Source organism: Scyliorhinus canicula, chromosome 6 (assembly GCF_902713615.1).
Source record: "Scyliorhinus canicula chromosome 6, sScyCan1.1, whole genome shotgun sequence".
Classification (NCBI taxonomy): Eukaryota; Metazoa; Chordata; class Chondrichthyes; order Carcharhiniformes; family Scyliorhinidae; genus Scyliorhinus; species Scyliorhinus canicula.
Window position 1 is genome coordinate 26,060,050 of NC_052151.1, and position 22,377 is coordinate 26,082,426.

General features: G+C 47.0%; 1 pseudogene; it reads right to left on the reverse strand.

Annotated features, from left to right (window-relative positions):
* Positions 1-779: 779 nt before the first annotated feature.
* LOC119967043 overlaps positions 780-22,377 on the reverse strand; it is a 28,633-nt pseudogene continuing 7,035 nt past the window's right edge.

The following is a 22,377-nucleotide window of genomic DNA, read 5'->3' on the forward strand; positions in this document are numbered from 1 at the left end:
TGGGAATCTCTGTTCCGGCCGGCAATGCCCCCCACCTGCATGGGGTGGTTCAATGGGAAATCCCATTAACAGGTTCGGGAAGAAGAGATCCCGCTGCCAGGTGAACGGCGCCGGATCAAGAAACACGCGAGCTCCGGGAGAATCCAGCCCACCATATACATTCCAGTGGGGATGGTAGCAATATGGAAATGCCTGCTGGCCAGTGATAGAGGCCTGGCTGAATGCGCCAGGGCGGCAAACTCAAATCCCACCATGACAGCTGCAGGAATTTAAATAATTCAATAATAAATCCGGGAATAAACGCTACTCCATTAATTCTGGTCATGAAAATCCATCGGATGATGCCTCCGGGACAGGAAATCTGCCATCCCTACCTGGTCCTCCAGATCCACAGCAATGCAGTCAACTCTTAGCTTCCCTCTGAACTGGCATCTCAGTTTTATCAAGCCGCTGCAGCAAGGTGGGTGTATCTACACTGGTTGGACTGCAGACTCCCCACTACTTTCTTAAGGGAAATTAGGGACCTGGCAATAAATGCTAGCCTTTTCTGCAATGCTCATGTCAAGGACAATTGTTCTTTTTATAAAATGCCTTTTACCGGCCTTTGGAATCTGTACTAATGCAGTCTGTTAATCCTCTGGACTGTTGGCCAATGCGGAACTAGACTAAGCAGAACTTTCTTAACCCCAGTAGCTTTTTCTCAGTTCTATCACCCTCCTGAAGAGTGGAGCTCTGATGTTGTTGCCTATTTGTCGTACCGATCCTCAGAGCAGTGGGCCACGTGTAACAGGAGCTCTATACATCAGGCCTACCGCCATTCAGGGACCTCACGGTGATTATTTATTCACCATGGAAGTAGCACCCGCCAGGAGTTAGATCCCAGCCAACTTTTCACCAACCTGTTGCATTTCTCAAGTCCAGGCTGGGCCGGCTGCAGTCTTGGGCCTGCTGTGCTATTGCACCGGGGTCGCCTGGTCAACCGAGGTGCCAACACTAGCCAGTATGATCTGTCCCGAGGGCCTTCGGACCAAGGGGTGGAGTCTCTGGAGAGGGGAGGCACTAAAGGGCACAGGGCTCCCCGCAGTCGTACTTCTGTTCGGCCTGCTGTACGGGCTTGAAGGACATGCCACACAAGTCTTTGACCTCTTCGTCGCTAGAGGACGTACTGTCGCTGTAGCAACTGAGCCGGTTCACCTGAGACCACTTGCGCTTCTCCCCTCCAAATTCTCTGTTGATGCGCTCGAGCTCCTCCTCAGAGCTATCGCAGTCCAGCGGGTCAAATATTGTCCGTACTTTGCAGAGGTGCTCCTGATTGTGCAGGGCTGGGAGACGAAGGCGACAGGCAGCAATTCCTTTGACTTTCTGTGAAGAGTTTAGAAAAACAAGATGCCATTTTAGGAAGTACCCTTCTCAATTAACAAAGAAGCCATTGAATCAGACAGCACTGAAGGAGGTTATTCAGCCCCTCATTCCTGTGCCAGCTAAAGAAAGATTTGGATTCGGAGCGAGGTTGCTGCGTAATGCATACAGTTAACATTCCCCAGCACACACTTCACAGATTGAGAAAGATTTTGGCCAGACAATTCTCAAGAGTCCTAACAAACATTTGCACGTATCTAATGAGATGTTTCCGTCTAGTATGATTTTGCCTCTGCTGAATAAAAGCGGAGCTGAAAATTCATTCATTAAAAACCCAAACACATCACATTGGCTCCAACGTTAACTCATTCTGTTCACCACTTTTGTGGTTATATCTGCACTAGCAATCCAAATTAATGATCCAGGGGCATGATTCAAATCCCACCATGGCAGCTGAAGAATTAAATTTAGTTAACTAAATCAGGGATACAAAGCTGGTGCCAGTCAGTCATAGTGATCACAAGGCTGTTGTAAAAATGCATCGGATTCACTTAGCGAAGGAAATCCGCCATCCTTACCCGGTCTGGCCTACTGACTCTAGAGCCGTAGAACTCTGGTTGACTCTTAACTGCCTTCTGAAATGGCCTAGCTAGACATTAGATGTCAGTGGCATGGCTCACTACCACCCATGCTCAGGGGCAGTTAGGGGGCAATGAATGCTGGACTTGACACTGACACCCACACATCCCATGCTCAATTTTTTTTTTATTGAAGAGTCAATCACATTGCTGCGGATCTGATGTCACATGTAGGCCAGATCAGGTAAGGGCGACAGATTTCCTTCCCCAAAGGCCATTAGTGAACCGGATGGGTTTTTACAACAATCTACAATGGTTCCATGGTCATCATTATTCCAGATTTTATTTTTATTGAATTTAAATTTTTCCAACCTCCATGGCGGGATTTGAACCTGGTCTTTACCCTGGGTCTCTGGATTCCTAACCCAACGGCGGAACCAGTTTGCCACTGCCTCCCTTATCTCACTCTTCACCCAGCACTCTTGCATCTTTAAAACAGCTTAGTTTAGCATCAGTGGCACACTACTCCTCGATTGTCCTCATCATCTCTCCTACTCTTTCCAAATGTGGCAACAACTCTGTGCAAGATGCTTGGCGCCATCATCAATGTTACTCAAGTGCTGTCCAGCTCAGACATGTTGCAGTATTAGCAGTTGTACACATGCATTACACCTAGTGAAAAGGTCACAAGTTGCTCATATTTGGGACAACAAGGTGCTCCTGCTCATCAGAAGATCAACAACTTACCTTTACAAAGAGCCTTTAATATAGGAAACTCTACAGGAGTGTTAGCAAACAAAACTTGACGCTGAGTCACAGGAGGAGAGATAGATATCAAGGCACGTGACCAAAAGCTTGGTCAAAGATGTGGGTTTTCACGACGTGTATTAAAAGGAGGGGAGAGCAGCAGAGAGGTTTTTAAGGAGGGAATTGTACATCTTCGGGCCGAGGCAGCAGACAGCCAGCAACGGTGGAGCGAAGGAAAGAGAAGATTCATTAGAGGCCCAAAACTGTATAGGACGCTACAAGACAGCTTGAAACATTTGCATAAATAGCACGACAGAGGTGCAAGAGACCTGCGTCATGAGTAGGAACCCAAATAATTTTAGGAGTTTGGGCCTGAACTGGAATGGGAAATCAGGAAGAGGAAAAGGTGGTGGCCATTCAGCCCCTCAACTCTGTTCTAACATTCAATTAGATCATGGCGGACCCGTCTCTTAACTCCCTTTACCCACTTTTTTGGGTTCCGCAACTGTAAACACCCTTGCCTAACAAAAGAAAACACTCATTTTTGACATTTCCAATTAAATCCCTAGCCACAATAGCTTTATTGGAGAAGGGTCTTCCAGATTTCCACTATCTTTTGGTGACTTTGTGCTTCCTTCTTCACCCCTGGATGGTACAGCTCCGAGTCGAAGGTTCTGTCCCCTGATTCTAGACTTTCCCACCAGAGGAAATATCGGCCGGAATTCTCCGTCGGTTGGGATTCTGTGATCCTGCCGGGCAGCGCACCCCCACCTGTAGGTTTTCCGGTGACGTGGGGCGGTTTCAATGGGAAATTTCATCAATAAGCGGCGCGAGTGGAGAATCCAGCCGCCAGCAAACGGCACAGCTCCGAGAAACACGCGGTTAGGGGTACCGGAGAATCCCGCCCAGTTTCTCTCTGTCGAGCTAATAAAACTCATCGGCCACCTGGAACATGTCAATTAGATCACCTCTTAATCTTCAACACTCAAAAAAGCCCAGCAAGAGAGCAAATATTAAATTACAATTCTTGACTCGTTAACGGTTGAGTGGTCCTGGTTGGCTGACAAGGAATCTGGCCTGAAATGAAGAAAGGAACCAACTGACAAACACAAAGAGTTCGACCTAAATACAGCTCCACATCGCAAATTGTTGGTGCTCAAAACGTCTTGTAATTGTTCAAATTCTTGGTCCTTTGTGTCCTCAGCAGGGGGCTGCAGAAACTGATGCCCTAGGCAGGAATTTCCAGAACACTGATATCCTAAAGGCCCATGTGGCTGTACAACCATGTTTCCCAGGCTGACTCGCTCAAACGCAAATGTCTTGGAGCTAGAGGAAGGAAGGACTCGTGGAGGAAGGACTCCGAGAGTGCACGTTACAGGGAGTGATTATCCAGAGCTGGTGTTATAGAGAAGCAGTGAAGCGGAAGAGGGGAAGCATCCCAAGGAAAAAAAGAGAAAGGGGGAGAAAAAGTACTGAGGTTTAAGTGAGAGAATTCCAGAGTTTACAATCTAGTCGGCCAAAGGCATGACCACTAATGGCACAGTGAAGAAAATCAAGGACGCGCAAGAGGCCTGAACTGGAGGACCACAAGAGATATCGGAGGGTTGTAGGGCCATATCCAATTATTCCCCCCATCCTCCCACCTCAAATATTAAATGCCTTCCCACGCAAGCCTGAGAAATAGCCAGGGACTGAGGGGTGGTGCATTTGCAACCAGCTATTAGCAGTTGCTAAGTGGAAAGAGGTATTTGCTAAATTATAAAACAACAATTGTAACCTTGGTGGGGCAGTGCCAAATAAATAGCCGATGCGAACACGGAGGTATCAATATACCAAGCAGGTAGGCACGAAATATTCATCAACTTAAAAGAACGGACACGTATTCAACTGAAATGTAACCTAATCCCCGAAACTGTAAATGGGATCTCAACGTTCCCCAGGTTACTAAAGTTCCAATTCCCTAGTTACGGTAACACCACGACAGCCCATCAGTGCCAGGTGGGGTGTAATTATCTTGCGGTTACCTGTACACCAGCCGGGGGGGGGACGTTTAAAACTAATTCAGAAATAAAAAAGAGGGGGCGGACAGGGAGGAATTTAAAAAAATAACGTTCACATTTGATGACCAAAGAGTCCAATGGAAAGTGGTTTCGCGGGTGCAGACACTGATGCGCAAGGTCAACCAGTATGTCATTGACTGCCTTCCCGCCACTTCACAAGTTATAAGGTGACTAACCCATGCCCACAGAGGAAATGTTGAAATGTGGGAATAGGAGCTCCTGCAAGTGGAAGTTCCTAAAAAACAGCGATTTGCCGCAATTAGGGAGAGTGGGGTCTGGGGTCAAAGGGCAGCCTGGGTGAAAGGAGTCACTAAAGAGAAAGCAAACTTTCCACCAAATTCATTTTAAAATATGGTTTTAGATCATTTCCCGACAGTTTTAGTCTGCGCACAGTTTCAATTTTACTGAGCATGGTTAACAATGCAGGACTGACCAGGCCTTCAATGCCTACCTTGGTCGATCAGCGCCAATTCCTGATTCTCTCCTTCAGAGTTGTCGCTGTCATCCGCATCCCTCGGCGAGTAGGATATCTATGGAAAGAAGCCGGGAAGATGAAGCACGTTACTGAAGGGTTAAAAAGGAGCAGGTGACGTGATCGCGAGCAGCTCCCACCACACCACCATGTTTGGAGGCGTGGAGTGGCAGAGATAGCACTAGGGAATCTAGGGAAGAAGGAGGGAATGTGCAGGTTTCCAGTTCTGGGTTTGGATGCATGTTCTGGCGGTTTCATTGTCCAAACCTCCACCTGCCATCAAATACATCCGCCATCAATTGCTTAAGATGTTCATCCTCATCATTTATCAGCTTCCCCATTAATTCAATGGCAACTATCTCATCTTGACCTTATTGAGTGAGCGATGCAAGTCTAAGGTCAGGAATGATCTATTATATTCCAAAAAAAGATAAATGTATCTAATATATATTATATATCTAGAGGTGCATCATGATATGTGTGATTCATCTTAAGCTGACACCATGACACCCACTACCACACACAAAGGGACACACCAACACAGACACCAGGCCATTCGGTCCCCTGAGCCTGCTCCGCCATTCAATCGGATCATAGCTAAACTGACATTCTTCACGTCCACTTTCCTGCCTTTCTCCGTAATCCTTTATTCCCTTACTGATCAAGATTCTATCTATCTCAGCCATAATTATACACATGGGGCAGGATTCTCTGATCCTGAGGCTAAGCGTTGACACCATCGTAAATGCCGCCGCATTTCCCGACGACGTCAACATAGCCTCAGGAGCAGCAATTCTGACCTCCTACAGGGATCCCAGCATGGCACTGGAGGCGGCCCACGCTTGCTTCAGCTGCAGATCCCGAGCGTCAGACGGGCACCGCGGGTCTGCCCCTGCGCAGTTGGACGGCGCGATTTCACGCTATGCCACAGTGTCTCCCTTCTCCGGCCCCGGCCCAGACGCACCATGGGTAGGGCTACAGTGGGCGGCGCGGAACAAAGGAGGCCCCCAGCCGGAGAGGCCAGCCCGCCGATTGGTAGGGCCCCCGATCACAGGCCAGGCCACAGCGAGCCCACCCCCCCCCCCCCCCCCCCCCCCCCCCCCCCCCCCCCCCCCCCCCCCCCAACAGTCCGGACCCGGATCATTCCACGCCGAAGTCCCACTGGGTAAGACCAAGTTAGAACACCGCCGGCAGAAAGCAGGCTTTTTTGTACGGCCTCTCGCCCATCCCGGGCAGAGAATCGCCGAGGGGAGGGCGTGCACCGTAGAACGGCGCTGCGCCGACCGCGCCAGCACCAATGGCACCGATTCTCCGCTCTTCGGAGAATACTGGCGTCGGGGCAGTGTGGCACAATTCCCGCCGGACGTGTTGATTCTCCAGCCCGGCCCGAGAGAATCCCGCCCATGGACTCTGCCTCCACAGCTCTCTATGGCCAGAAGTTCCAAAGACTCAACCATCAGAGAGAAGAAATTCCTCCTCATCTCAGTCATAAATTGGCAGCCCTTTATTCCGAGGTGATGCCCTCTGGTCCTAGACTGTCCCATTCAGGGAAGCATCCTCTCAGCATTTACCCTGTCAGCCCTTTAAGAATCCTATGGGCCACACGATCCCAGAAAAGCAGCTCGCCGTGGTGCAGCGTGGCTGATAAAAGCCGGGAGACCCCACACCCGGGTTCTAACCGGCTCACAACACCGCGTGAGATCCAACGCGATCTCGCGAGACATTGCGATGTAAATCCTGCCCATTGTGGACAGGATCAGTTTTTGACAAATCTACATATTACAGCAAGACAGCTAGTCTCACTCTAATGTGCGGGTTCCTGAGGTACCAGAGGCTTTGGGATTCATCCCCTTCACCTCGGAGACCTCGGGCGAATGTCGTTCATGGAATTTCACTCGTGGTGGGAGATTGGAGGCTCCCAGCTGCATGCCCTTCAGACAGGGTGGTGTGCTGGCAGTGCCAGCCTGGCACAGGGAGGTCGGGAATTGCTTCAGTGGCCTCGGAGATCAAGACGCCGTTTAAAAATGACTCCCCAACTCTCACTACACTACAGCGCGTGGAACTCCCCAACGTACAAAACAGGGCAAGATGCGGCCTCGGCCACGGGTTTCCCAATGAGGCATCTGACACAATGCAGGTTGTGTTGCGTAGCCATGTGTTTTTCGACATTGCGAGCGCCAGGAAACATGCAGCTAAGCCTGTGGGACTTTGTTCCCATTTGTTGAATTGAATATATATTTCGATGAAATCACCTCTCATTCTTCCAAATTCCAGTGCTTAGAGTCTAAACCTGTTTAACCTTTGCTCATAAGACAATCTCTCCATGCCAGGGATCAGCCCCGTGAGCCTTCTCTGATCCACCTCCAATGAGGCCATTTCTTTCCTTAAATGAAGTTCACAGTCCTTCAGATGTGGTCTCACCAGTACCCTGTACAGTTGCAGCAAGACTTCCCGACTCTGATACTCCAACCCCGGTGGAATAAGGACCAACATTCTATTGACCTTCCTGTTTACCGGCCACACCTGTGTGCGAGCTTTCTGTGTTTCATACACAAGAACCCCCAAATCCCTTTGCGTTGCAGCTTTCTGCAGTTTTTCTCCATTTAAGTAATATTCTGTTCTTTTGTTCTCTCTTCCAAGATGAACAACTTCACATTTTCCCACATTATACTTCATTTGGCAACTTTTCGCTCACCTACTTAACCCATCACTATCTCTTTGCAAACTGTTTGTATCCCTCTCACAACCTGTCTCCCCGCTTATTCCACCTGGTCAATCTGGACTAAAACATTTCCTCTTGGTCATTTAACTCTGCAGTTATTTCCCCCACCCCGTCGGGCCAGGGGTCTCACTGGCAAGGCCAGCACTTACTGCCTACACCAAGTTACCATTGAGAAGGTTGCAGTAAGTCGCCTTCATCAACCACTGCAGATCGTACATTGACCATACACCCTCGGTGCCATTCCCATTCACTCGGCTCTTTCTGAACTTTGACCCAGGAAGATACTACCTGCCCGAGTCAGGACACATGACTGACTTGGAGGGGAACCCGGAGATGAGTGCTCTTCCTATCGGTCTGCAGCCCCCATCCTTTTGGAGGTTACCGTGCTGAGACGTGCTGGAGAGCATGACACAGAATCTGCCTAGGTAGCAACAGCCTCCACCTTCCAACAATCCACTGTGTGAAGTAGCTTGAAACATTTTAACAGCACTAATGCTTTGTATTCATGGAGATCAGCCAACAGGTTATTTCAAACACTTGAGTAAAGAAGGTCGGCCTCATGCCCAGTTTAAAATTTACCTCCACTACTTGTAATGCAGCTTATCAGTATTAACCTGGATATACTTTATCTATATATAAATACCATTTAGCATAATATACTGTAATGAGGTCCTATTTTAAACATGTAATTCCTCGACCTTGAGCCATACATTGGTTACAACCATTTGTCTTACATTGATACAAACACGTTTATTATATCCATCTCGAAACATTGCATCTCTCAAAGCACTGCACACACACAGAGTAGCTTTGAATACACCGACCCAATGTGGCGTACAGAAATGAAACTATTTTGCATATCCCACAAAGAACAGTGACATAACAAACATACAAATTAGGAGCCCCTTGAGCCTGTTCCACCATTCACTACGATCATGGCTGATCAGATTGTAACCTCAACCCACATTCCTGCCCACCCCCTGATCACCCCCTTGCTACCTACCTAACCCGGGTTCGAATCCCGGCCCCGATTCACTGTCCTTGTGGAGTTTGCACATTCTCCCTGTGTCTGCGTGGGTTTCACCACCACAATCCAAAGATGTGCAGGGTAGGTGGATAAGCCATGCTAAATTGCCCCTTAATTGGAAAAAAATAATTGGGTACTCTAAATTTATTTAAAAAGCTCTGCCTTAACAACACACAAAGACATCATCTTCCACTACCTTTAGAGTGAGAGAGTTCCAGTGACTCAAAGAAAATTCTCCTTCTTAAACGAGCAGCCCCTTATTTTAAAACGGTGACCCACTAGTCCTCGATTCTCCAACAAGAATTAAAATGGATGTTGGTTGAAGGATGAATTTTGACCAAAAGTTTATCCACATCAGTGGATAAGTTTATCCACATCAGTGGCCCTGGAGTCTCCAAAAATGTATATATTAATCATAGGGAAGACAGTGCAAAGTGGGAATGCTGCTGGGTGAAGAATCCAGAGGCCCAGCCTGAATGCTCCAGGGATCAAACCACAGTAGTTGGTGGAATTTAAATAAAATGAATAAAATATGGAATTGAAAAGCTAGTCTCAGTCACGGTGACCATCCATGAATCTCACCATCACCGATTTCCGTAAAAGTCGGTCTGATCCACGAATTCCCTTTAGGGAAGGAAATCCGCTGTCCTTACTCGGCCTGGCCTACGTGTGACTCCAGATCCACAGCAATGTGGTTGCCTCTTGACTACCCTCTGAAACGGCCTGGCAAGCAACTCCAATTCAAGGGCAATCTGGGATGGGCAGCAAATGCCGGCGCGGATTATATTGCCCACATCCCATGAAGGAACAAATTGAAAAACAAATCAAACCACGACCCAAGGATCTACGGGTTGAGAACCAGACGATTCAGGTCACTTTCAGGCAGAAAGTCACAACCCTGGGTAGACGACTCCCTCGAATTGAAGGACAGGCGGCAACTGTAAAAAACCTGGGAGAACAAAATCATGGGCGAGATTCTCTGATCCTGAGGCTAAGTGTTGACTCCGGCGTAAACGCCGTCGTGTTTCTCGACGGTGTCAACATGGTCTCAGAAGCAGCGATTTTGACCCCTACAGGGGGGCCAGCACGGCACTGGAGTGACCCACGCCCCTCCAGCTGCTGATCCCGGCATCAGATGGGCACCGCTGGTCTGCGCATGCGCAGTGGGACTGGCGGCAAATATGTGCATGTGCAGTGGCTCCCTTCGCTGCGCCAGCCCCAACACAGCAGCCCCCAACCGGCGCCGCACCGACGTGAATGGTGCCAATTCTCCGCTCTCCGGAGAATCGGCGGACCGGCGTCGAGCGATTCGCGCCCGTCCCTGCGATTCTCCAACCCGGCCTGGGCTGAGAGAATCACGCTCATGTCTACTTAAAAAAAAATGCATTTTGCCCACTTATTCATTACTTGTAGAAATATTAGAGGTGGAAAAAGTAAATGGTTGCTTGAGGGGGTAGGATAAATGGATGCGGGAGATTGTGCGGTAAAACCTTCGGAATGCATCTAATCAGATTTGGTAGATTGATCTAAAGACGTCATTCTCCCAGACTGGCTCCAGGAGTCTCTGCCAGAGGAGAGTACCTTTGACCAGCTATGTGTGGGATACAGCACAAGTGTTGAACAGGATAATCTATACAAAGTCAATGGTAGCAGAGACTCACTGTGGATCACTGCTGAGCAGAGGAAGTTAATGAAAGACTAGCACCTTACAACCAATGAAGTAACTTTGGATCTTAATCACTGTTGCAATTTTGGTTAAGACATTTGCCAATTTCCCATCTGTATTTTTTTTCTCTATTCACTCACAGGATGTGGGTGTCATTGGCAAAGAGTGGATCTGGAGTCACATGTCGGCCAGAACAGATAAGGACAGCATTTTCCTTCCCTAAAGGACATTAGTGAATCAGATAGTTTTTATGACACCCAACAAGGTTTCACAGTCATTAGACTTGTAATTCCAGATGTGAATTGAATTCCAATTTCACCATCTGCCCTTGTGGGATTCGAACCACCACCACTGCCTCTGATAGCACTATGATGTTGGCTGAGGGAAAAATATTGGACAGCATAGTAGCACCGTGGTTAGCACTGTGGCTTCACAGCGCCAGGGTCACTGTCTGTGCGGAGTCTGCACGTTCTCCCCGTGTCCGTGTGGGTTTCCTCCGGGTGCTCCGGTTTCCTCCCACAAGTCCCGAAAGACGTGCTGTTATTGGACATTCTGAATTCTCCCTCTGTGTACCCGAACAGGTGCCGGAGTGTGGCGACTAGGGGATTTTCACAGTAACTTCATTGCAGTGTTAATGTAAGCCTACTTGTGGCAATTGTAGCCACCGAAGTTGGCCACTGCCCGACACAAAATGGAGAATTGAAATGCATGCAGGGAAAACAGGACAATGTAAGGAAAACAGGCAGGCTGCAGAATCTCCCTGTGTATTCTGTCTGCAAAGAAACCAGACAGCACTGAAACTAACAGTTGCGCATATTGATTGAGCGATTCCCGGTGATTCCCGGGCACAATGGACACAATCGAGAATAACAAAGATCAAGCCAGACTCTTCGGCGCCAGCAGGAGTCCCGGACAATAAGTTACAAACAGCCCCAAGAACCGCCCAGCGATCGGGAAACAGCCCCAGTATTGGGGAATTCAAACCAATCGATTGGTATGAGGTCCAATCGATTGCAAGCAGGTATAGGGTCTGCCCAGATGGGCGCAAAGCCCCTGTGACCTATAAAGGACAGATCCCAAGTATAGTTCGCTCTCTTAGCCGGCCCTCCCAGCAGAACACCTTTGCAGCAGCTCTCTAAGAACTTGAACGTGAGAAGGAGAGGCCTGGCCAACAGCTACACCGACAAGTAAGTGTCCAACCAACGCTCGCTATGAGAGTAGACACTCCTGACCCCTTAGCCCGTACCAACTGGGAAGTCTGCAGTCTCAGGACAGAACAAGAGGCCATTGTTCCCTGATCCAGTGTGTTCCCTTATCGAAGATAAGTATTGGCTTATAGTGGTAGGAATAGTTTAGTCCGTTAGTATTAGTTGCATGAGTATCGATTTACTGTGTAATAATAAATGTGTTTAATAATAACTGGTGTATTGAGTCATTGATCTGAACTTGAACTTGAACCTCGTGGCGGTATCATAAGGATACCTGGCGACTCTAGAGCCAAGGAATAAAACTGAGCCAATTGAGTGTTAAGTACACTCACCCAGAACGAGGAACACAATAGAGATTTTTAAAACAAAATATTGGTCAAGGCACCAGAGAAAATAGTGCCACACAATCATTTACATCCACCCGACAGGGCGCACCGTGGCCTCGGTTTATCATCTCATCTGAAAGACGAGTAGCAAACTCCTTCCACACTGCACTGGAGCAGTGAATCAGTCTAGAATTCTGTGCTCCAGTTCTGGAGCAGGACTTAAACCCTCAACCTTCTGAATTAAGTGACTATTTAACAGATGTGTTCAAAATGTAAGGGTTTTGATAAAGTAAACAGGGAGAAACTCTGTTTGCACTGCAAAGAGGGTTGATAACGAAAGGATTCCAGATAGGTTGCAAAAACAAAAAGCAGATGGCTAGGTGGGGAATAAAATAAATACGTGAAGTGTGATGATCTGCAACACACTGCCTGAAAGGGGGAGGCAGATTCAATATTAACTTTTAAAAGGGAATTGCACATAAATACTGTGGCTACAAGAGCAGGTCGGAGGCTTGGATATTTGCAGTTAGTAACCTACCTCCTGCCCCCCCAAACTCTGTCCAACATCTTACAAGGTACAGGTAAGGAGTGTGATGGAATACTCTCCACTTGTCTGGATGAGCGTAGCTCCAACAACACTCAAGAAGCTCAACACCATCCAGGACAAAGCAACCAGTTTGATTTCTCTCCCACAAACATTCACTCCCTCCACCACCGACGCACAATGGCAGCCGTGTGGACCATCTACACAATGCACTGCTGGAACTCATCAAGGTTCCTCAGGCAGCATCTTCCAAACCCACAACCACTACCACCTGGAAGGATAAGGGTAGAAGATATATGGGAACAGCACCACATGGAAGCTCCCCCCCACAAGCCACTCCACTCACCATCCTGACTTGGAAATATATCACCGTTCCTTCACTGTCGCTGGGTCAAAATCCTGGAGTTCCCTCTCTAACAGCACTGTGGGACAGCACATTAGCATAGTGGTTAGTACAATTGCTTCACAGCTCCAGGATCCCAAGTTTGATTCCCGGCTTGGGTCACTGTCTGTGCGGAGTCTGCACATTCTTCCCATGTGTGCGTGGGTTTCCTCCGGGTGCTCCGGTTTCCTCCCACAGTCCAAAGATGTGCAGGTTAGGTGGATTGGCCACGCTAAATTGCCCTTTGTGTCCAAAATTGCCCTTATTGTTGGGTGGGGTTGCTGGGTTATGGGGATGGGGTGGAGGTGCGGGCTTGGATGGGATGCTCTTTCCGGAAGCCGGTGCGGACTCGATGGGCCGAGTGGCCTCCTTCTGCACTGCAAATTCAATGATTCTACACCTCGGACTGCAGCGGTTCAAGAAGGCGCCTCACCAACACCAGGGGCAATTGGTGATGGGCTATAAATGCTGGCCTAGCCAGTGACGCCCACACTCCTGGAATGAATGAAACCAAAGTGGATAAGTACTAAAGAGCAAAGCTATGAGGAAAAAAGCAGGATTAATAGAATGGCTAAAGTACTAACATAGGCACAATAGACAGAATGGACTCCATCTGTGTTTTTATGGAATTCTACAAATTTCCACTGAATCATAGGTTTCCTCCTCTCATCAGCTAATTGCAATCAGCCGGCTTCGATGAGCAATAGCAAGATTCAAATCCACCAACCTCAGCACTCTTCCCCAGAGACACCCACCATAGCCGGTGATGTCACAAGGGAGGTAGAAAAAGGGGGAAACAGGGCAGCACGGTGGCTAGCACTGCTGCCTCACGGCACCGATGATCCGGGTTCACTGGGTCACTGTCCATGTGGAGTTTGCACATTCTCCCCGTGTCCGAGTGGGTCTCACCCCCACAACCCAAAAAGGTGTGCAAGGTAGGTGGATTGGCCACGCTAAATTGCCCCATAATTGGGGAAAAAAGGATTGGGTACTCTACATTAAAGAAAAGGGAGAAACTATTCCTTCAGACAAGGCAACCCAGAAGATGGACCCTTAAAATTAGAGCTAACTGTTCAGGAGTGAAATCAGGAAGTGCATTTTCACACAAAGGGTGGTGAAAATTTGGAACACTCCCTCAAAGCTGTAAATGTTGGGGCATCAGATACATTTTCGGGACTGAAGGGGATAGCCCATTGCTGTTCCAATGTCCACCACTTCATAGCACAGAAACATTGAAAATAGGAGGAGTAAGCCATTCTGCTCTTCGAGGTTGCTGCGCCATTCAACATGATCATGGCTGATCCTCTATCTCAACATCATACACCCAACGCACCCCTCGACACCTTTAGAGTTTAGAAATCTATTTATTATCTTCTTAAATATATTCAGCAATTTGGCCTCCACAGCCATCTGAGAGAGAGAATTCCACAGGTTCGCCACAATCAAGATGTTTCTCCTCATCTCAGTCCGAAATAGTCCACCCAGTGTCCTGAGATAGTGACCCCTTGTTCTAGAACTCATCCCAGTACCATGTTAGTACTTTAAAAAGAGCCACACCCCAGCCAGAGTAAAGACCATCCCTGTATCCAATCTGCCCAGCCCCATAAGAAATGCATACGTTTCCATTAGATCCCCTCTCATTCTTCTAAATTCCAGCAAGTACAGGCCCAGTTGACCCAATCTCTCCTCATACGACAATGCTGCCATCCCAGGAATTAGTCTTCACTGCACTCCCTCTATGACGAGTACATTCTTTCTTAGAGGAGACGACCAAAACTTCACAGAATTCTCCAGTTGTGGTCTCATCTGGGCAGCTCAGATATGACATCCTTACTCCTATACTCAAGTCGTCTTGCAATAAAGGCCAACATACCATTTGCCATCTTAACTGTTTGCTGCACCTACAAGCATTGCTTTCAGTGATTTTCCCATTTCAACCCCATTTTTCCACCCTCAACTACACGACTGTCCAAAAGTCTATCCACCTCAGTCTTAAATATATTCAACAACTGAACACTTAATGGTCCTCCAGGTGAAAAAATTGCTCATCTCAGTCCTAAATGTCCACCTTCTGATGCCGCGATTATGAGGAAACCAGCATTGCTTTCAGTGATTTTCCCATTTCAACCCCATTTTTCCACCCTCAACTACACGACTGTCCAAAAGTCTATCCACCTCAGTCTTAAATATATTCAACAACTGAACACTTAATGGTCCTCCAGGTGAAAAAATTGCTCATCTCAGTCCTAAATGTCCACCTTCTGATGCCGCGATTATGAGGAAACCGGCCCTGGGTCACTGTTCATGTGCAGTTTGCACATTCTCCCAGTGTTTGCATGGGTTTCGCCCCCACAACCCAAAGATGTGCAGGGTAAGTGGATTTGCCATGTTAAATTGCCCCTTAATTGGAAAGAAAATGAATTGGGTACTCTAAATTTATTTTTTAAAAAGCTTTCAAAATTCCAAAGAATATGGGTCCAATCCAGTCCATCATCGGACAACCCTGTCATCCATGGAATAAGTGTATTGAACATTGAAGGATGTCCTTCTTAGCTTTCAGGGACCATGCACACGGTGCAGTAGTTGTGGAGCTTATACTCCAATGCCGTTGCAACAAAGGACAACATATTATTTGCCTTCCTAATTGCTGTGCAGTGTCTGCATGTTAACTTCCTAAGATTGTTATACAAGGACACAGAAATCCTTCTAAATATCAACATCAAATAGTCTCCACTTTTGTAAAAAAAAATACTTTCAGTTGCCAGTTATGGCCTACTTGGTACCATGTTTGAGTCAGAGGATTAGAGCCTCAAAGTTAGACTGACACTCTATTGCAGTACTGAGGGAATGCTGCATTCTAAGGGTGCCATCTTTTTGATTATTTGTCAAATTGAGGCCCCCTCAAATGATTACAGAAGATAACCAACTAATATTTATCCCTCAGTCAACATTGGGGAAAAAACATAATGGCGACACAGTGGTTAGCACGGCTGCCTCACAGCGCCAGTGTCCCAGGTTCAATTCCAGCCATTAGCCATTAGGGGATAGGGTGGAGGTGTTAACCTTGGGTAAGGTGCTCTTTCCAGGAGCCGGTGCAGACTCGATGGGCTGAATGGCCTCCTTCTGCACTGTAAATTCTATGATAGGTGACTGGAGTTTTCATGCTCTCCTCACGACTGCGTGGTTTTTCTGGGTGCTCTGATTTCCTCCTACAGTCCAAAGTGTGCAGTTTAGGTGGATTGGCCATGCTAAATTGCCCCTTAGCGTCCAAAAAGGTGGGGTCTCTGGATTATGGGGATAGGGTGGGGGCTTGAGCCTAGATAGGGAGGGTCCTCTTTCAGAGGGCCAGTGCAGACGAGGGACCGAGTGTCCTCTTTCTCTACTGTATGGATTCTATGATTTCCTCCATTATAACAAAGACCACACTGTTACACTGTGGGATGTCTTGTGGTAATTAATACCATAGTAATTAATCTCGCAGTGCCCCACATTATACTCCATCTGTCACCACTTTGCCCAATCAATTCATCTGTCTATATATTCCTTTGCAGTCTCTTCACACCCTTCTCATTGCTTACTTTCCTACCCCCGCCCCCCTATCATCAGCAAACTTGGATAAGTTACACTACAGGCTCTCACAATTCTAAATATAAAAGAAATTCCTCCACAATTCTTAATCTGACAGTGCAGAAGACGGAAAAGGAAGACACAGAAATAAGAGATACCGTCACTTATAACCCCAAGGTTCCCCTTTGTTTGGGGCCTGATTGGCTGGCGCATTTTAATTCATGCTCGGAGTGTGGCTGCAAGGCCAGCATTGAACACTCACCCCTAGAATAGGGTGACTTGCTCAGCAACTATAGAGAGCAGTTATGAATCATACTGGTGTGAAACTGGACCCACACATGAACCACATCGGGTAAGGAAGGCAAGTTTCCCGCCCCAAAAAAATACATTAGTGTATAAATTTAATTTTAATGCAACAATCTGACAGCTTCATGCTCACTTTTAATAATCCCAGCCTTTTGCTTTTTTTTTTTAAATTCCCAGATCTTTAAATTCTCAAATGGCCTTAGTAGAGTTGAACGCGTACTTACTGGAGTATGGAGTCTCCAGCTTTAAATTACTAGTCCAGTAACATCACCACATTGAAACGCTCCTCCTAGATCTAATGAGGAAAGGTCACGAGGATTACTGGAGAGTTCACAAAACAATCCCGGATACAGTCCGCTTCCTATACAGGTCCGATGTAAATCTGCTGTGCGAGAGGGAGAAAGCCGCTCTTCAGGGCTCCTGTCAATCGGCCGCATCTTGCTCTGCAGCAGCGCGGGCGACACAAAAGCCCCTTTATTCTTCTCAAATCGCAGGTCAGGTGAAGTCCGACCAACTCCTGCCACGAACGGGAGGAGAGTGGCCTATTCGCATCGTCTTCTTGATGTCCAACCTTAATCCTGCATTTTGTTTGGTGCTGGAACGGCAGCGAGACAATAGGCGGTCATGGAAGCGGCCATGTCCCAGAATGCACAGCGGGCGTGCAAGCCCTCTATCCTAGCTGGAGACTGGACATTTAATAGGGGGACTCCACTGCCGCGGGGAACGCTGGGACGTTCCACCTCCATGAACAGCTCTCTATTTCGCCTTATTTACAAACGGGAGATAACGCACAGAAATCCCGTAACCCACTTGCAAACACACTGACAAATATTCACACATGCACTAAAAATAAATAAACAGAAACAGACAACAAAAGGAGGGACCGAGAGGATTCAATTTTTAAAACCGCAGAAGAATGCATCCAACTATCAATCATGGAAATCTAAAATATAAACAAGAATTGCGGGAAGCACTTAGTGGAGGATCAAGGGGCATCTGTGGCGAGATCAGTGTTAAAAATTTCCTGTCACGATTGGAAACCCATTCTGGCAAAAGGTCATTGGAAAAGTTATCTTGCTACTGAGGCCTCCTCTTCCGCTTTTATGCATTGGGAATAAAACGTCACCGAATGCCAGTCAGATAGTGAAAGAGAACGGCAGTTTTCCCTCCTTAATCCAGCACTATATTTTTTTTAAAATAATTTTTATTCAAATTTTTACATAATATGAACAACAAAAAGACAGAATGTTTTTTTTTACGAAGAACAGTCCCCCCTCCACCCCCACGCATGCACAGCGGAAGAGATAAACTAACACCTATCATTCCCCCAAACATCTGCCCGTCCCTTCAATAGACAGGACAGAACCCCCCCCCCCCCCCCATACACAGAAGAGGAAATGAATTAATGCCCGACATTGGCACAGAACAACTATGCCCGTGTCTTTAGTACAAAACATCCCCCCCCCCCCCCCCCCCCCCCCCCCCGCTGCTGCTGGCCTGTTTCTATCGTTCTGCCAGGAAGTCCAGGAATGGCTGCCACCTCCTGAAAAACCCCTGCACTGATCCCCTTAGGGCAAATTTCACCTTCTCTAGCTTGAGAAACCATGTCGTTGACCCAGGCCTCCACGCTTGGGGGCCTCGCGTCCTTCCCCTGAAGAAGAATCCTCCGCCGGGCTACCAGGGACGCAAAGGCCAGAACACCGGCCTCTTTCACCTCCTGCACTCCCGGCTCCTCCGCAACCCCAAATACTGCGAGCCCCCAGCCCGGATTGACCCTGGATCCTACCACCCTCGACAACGTCCCTGCCACGCCCTTCCAAAATTCCCCCAATGCTGGACATGCCCAGAACATATGGGCATGATTTGCTGGGCTCCCAGAGCACCTAATACACCTGTCCTCACTCCCAAAGAACCGGCTGATCCTCGCCCCGGTCAGGTGAGCCCTGTGCTGCACCTTAAACTGTATGAGGCCAAGCCTCGCACAAGAGGAGGAGTTCACCCTCCCCAGGGCATCCGCCCACGTCCCCTCCTCAATCTCCTCACCCAGCTCCTCCTCCCATTTACATGTGAGCCCTGTGCAGCCCCTTAAACTGAATCCAGCACTACTCTTACCATATCATCATAAAGTCATACATCACAGAACAGGGCCATTTGGCGCATTGTGTTTGTGCTGGTACTTACTATCCAATTAACACCATTCACCCGCTCTCTCTCCCCCCCCCCCCCCCCCCCCGGGCAATATTTTAATTTCAAGTGTGCATCCAAATGTAGCACTATTACTGCTACACTGACCAAAACCAGCTCAAATTAGGAGCTAACCCTTGACTAACCTGAGCCAGCGGGTCACAATCAAGTTATTAAACTGCAGGATGACATAGACTGAGACCCGAGTATTGATGGGTATATGAGATTTAGGAAGGGCAGAAAAAGGTGGAAGGTGGCTCTTAATTAATGATGGCATGAGAACAATAGAGAGGGATGACTTAAATTCAGGAAGCCAGGCTGTAGAAGTAGTTTGGGTAGAGATGAGAAATAATAAAGGCAATAAATCACTTGTGGGTGTGAGGTACGAACCCCCTAAGAGTAACTGTACAGTAGGCAGAGTGTAAAGGGAGAGATAATGGGAGCTTGTCAGAAAGGGGAGGCATTAATCATGGAGGATTTTAATCTACATAGACAGGAAAAGGCAAACGTAGCCTCGATGAGAAGTTCATAGAATGTTTTCAGGATAGTTTCAGCATGTTCAGTAGCCAACCAGAGAGCAGGCTATACTAAGCTGGATATTGTGCATGGAGATAGGATTAATTGATGACCAGGAGATCTTGCGGCACAGGTTGCACCCTTACTGCTGGACCACAAACTTCAGGTTAGAGTCCAACGCCAGGACTTGTTGGCCATGGAAGGAGCATTCAACATGGTTCATTGGGCTGATAATCAGCTTGGAAATCCTTCCAACACTTCACTTCCCCTAATATTCTCCAAAGGGATAAAAAAATAGTATATGCATGTGAAGATACACAAACAACAATTGACGACCATAGAGTTAAGGCACTCCTAGGTAGCAACGATTGTAATATGATTGAATTTTACATTCAGTTTGAGGGAGAGAGAAATTGGTCAAATACTAGTATTTTAAACTTAAATAAGGATGATTAAGAGGTCATGAAAGCAGAGCTGGCTGAAGTGAACTGGCAAATTAGGTTGAGGGTCAATGGCAGAAATTGAAAGGGTTATTTTAGATACATAGAATAGATAAAATCCAACAAGAAAAAAAAACAAGGGGAGGACCCACCATCGGTAGTTAACAAAAAAGTTATATCAAACCTAAAGAAGAAACATAATTGGGCAAAGGTGGGTGGCAGGTCAGAAGATTGGACAGAATATACAAAGCAGCAAAGAATGACTAAAAGATTGAGTAGGGAGGAAAAATTAGAGTACGAGATAAATCTATTTGGAAACATAAAAATAGAAAATAAGAGTCTCTATAGATATTTTAAAAATAAAAGAGTTAACAAAGTGACCATTTGTCCTATAGAAAGCGAATCCGGAGAATTAATAAAGGGAAAATAAGGTGATGGCAGATAAATTACATCAATCTTCACTATAAAGGATGCAAGTAACATCACATCCCTGAAATAACTGGGAATCAGGAAATGGAAAATTACACTCACTAGGGAAGTGGTACTGAGCAAATGGTTGGCGCTGAGGGCCAACAGGTCCCCAGTACTGATGGGCCTAATCCTCGGTTCTTAAAAGCAGCTAGTGAGATAGCTGATGCATTGGTTTTAATTTTCCAAAGTTCTCTAGATTCAGCGAAGGTTGCATTAGATCAGAAAATAGTAAATGTAACTCCTTCATTCAAAAAGGTACCATATCAAAGGAAAATAAAACCTCGGTGTACAGAGTAGCATATTGACATGGATAGAAGATTAGTTAGCTAATATGAAACAGAGTAGGCATAAATGGGTCATTTTCTATTGGCTACAAAGAGATGTAGACAGGTTAAGTGAGTGGGCAAAGATCTGGCAAATGGAGTATAAAGAAACACATTAACTACATGGTGAGAGATTGCAGAGCTCTTGAGATACAGAGGGATCTGGGTGTCCGAGTGCATGATTCACTAAAGGTTAGTATACAGTCACAGCAAGTAATTGGGAAAGCTAGTAGAATGTTACCTTGTATTGGGAGGGGACTTCAACACAACAATAGGGAGATGTTGCTTCAGTTAAACAGGGCATTGATAAGACCACATCTGAAGTACCACGTACTGGTCTCCTTACGAAAAGAAAGATGTAAATGCATTGGAAGCAGAGAAGGTTCACTCGACTAATATCTGAAATGGGCAGGTTGTTTTAGGAGAAAACATTGGACAGGCTGAAATTGTGTCCGCTGGAGTTCAGTGACTTGATTGAAACAGAAACCCCAAGGGATCTCGACAGGGTGAATGTGGAGAGGATGTTTTACCTTGTAGGGTAATTTAGAACTAGGGGTCACTATTTAATACTAAGGAGTCTCCCAATAAAAGTAGAGATGAAGAGAAATCTTTTCTCTCACAGGGTTGAGTATCTTTGAATCATAGAACCATAGAATTTACAGTGCAGAAGGAGGTTATTTGGCCCATTGAGTCTGCACAGGCCCCTGGAAAGAGCACCTTACTTAAGCCCACACCTCCACCCTATCCCAGTAATCCCACCTATCCTTTTGGCTACTAAAGGGGCAATTTAGCACGGCCAATCCACCAAATCGTTGGACTGAGAGAGGAAACAAGGGCACCCAGACGAAACCCACGCAGACACAGGGAGAAAGTGCAAACTCCACACAGACAGTCAACCAAGGCCGGAATTGAACCTGGGACCCTGGAGCTGTGAGGCAGCAGTGCTAAACACTGTGCCACCATGCCTTTGAAACTCTCTTCTCCAAAATGCAGTGGAAGCAGAGTCTTTGAATATTTTTATCGGCAGAGCTAGATAGCTTCTTGTTTAACAAGGGGGTGACAGGTTGTCGGGGGTAGGCAGGAACATGGGGCTGCGGCTACAGCCGTGATCTTATTGAATTGTACAGAGCAGGCTCGAGGAACTGGGTGGCCTACGCCAGTTCTTAGTTTGTACGTTCATATGTAATAAAAATGACCTCTCACTGTCCTCACACATATCTGCTTTCAGGCTTTTAAGAATCATGAGGGAATGTGAATATATGATAGCGATGGCCTGTGGATTTAGTGTATAGTTACCCTGTTGGTACCATGATGTTCACAGCCTGTTAACAAGACACATTCTTACACTGACACACTATCCTGATTGCAGTTGATCTAACACAGTCAACCTTGATCATCCTGCCATCCTCCAATCCCAGCCAGTGCAAATATTACACTTCACACTCCCTCAGACAATCCCAATCCCTGTTACTGTGAAAG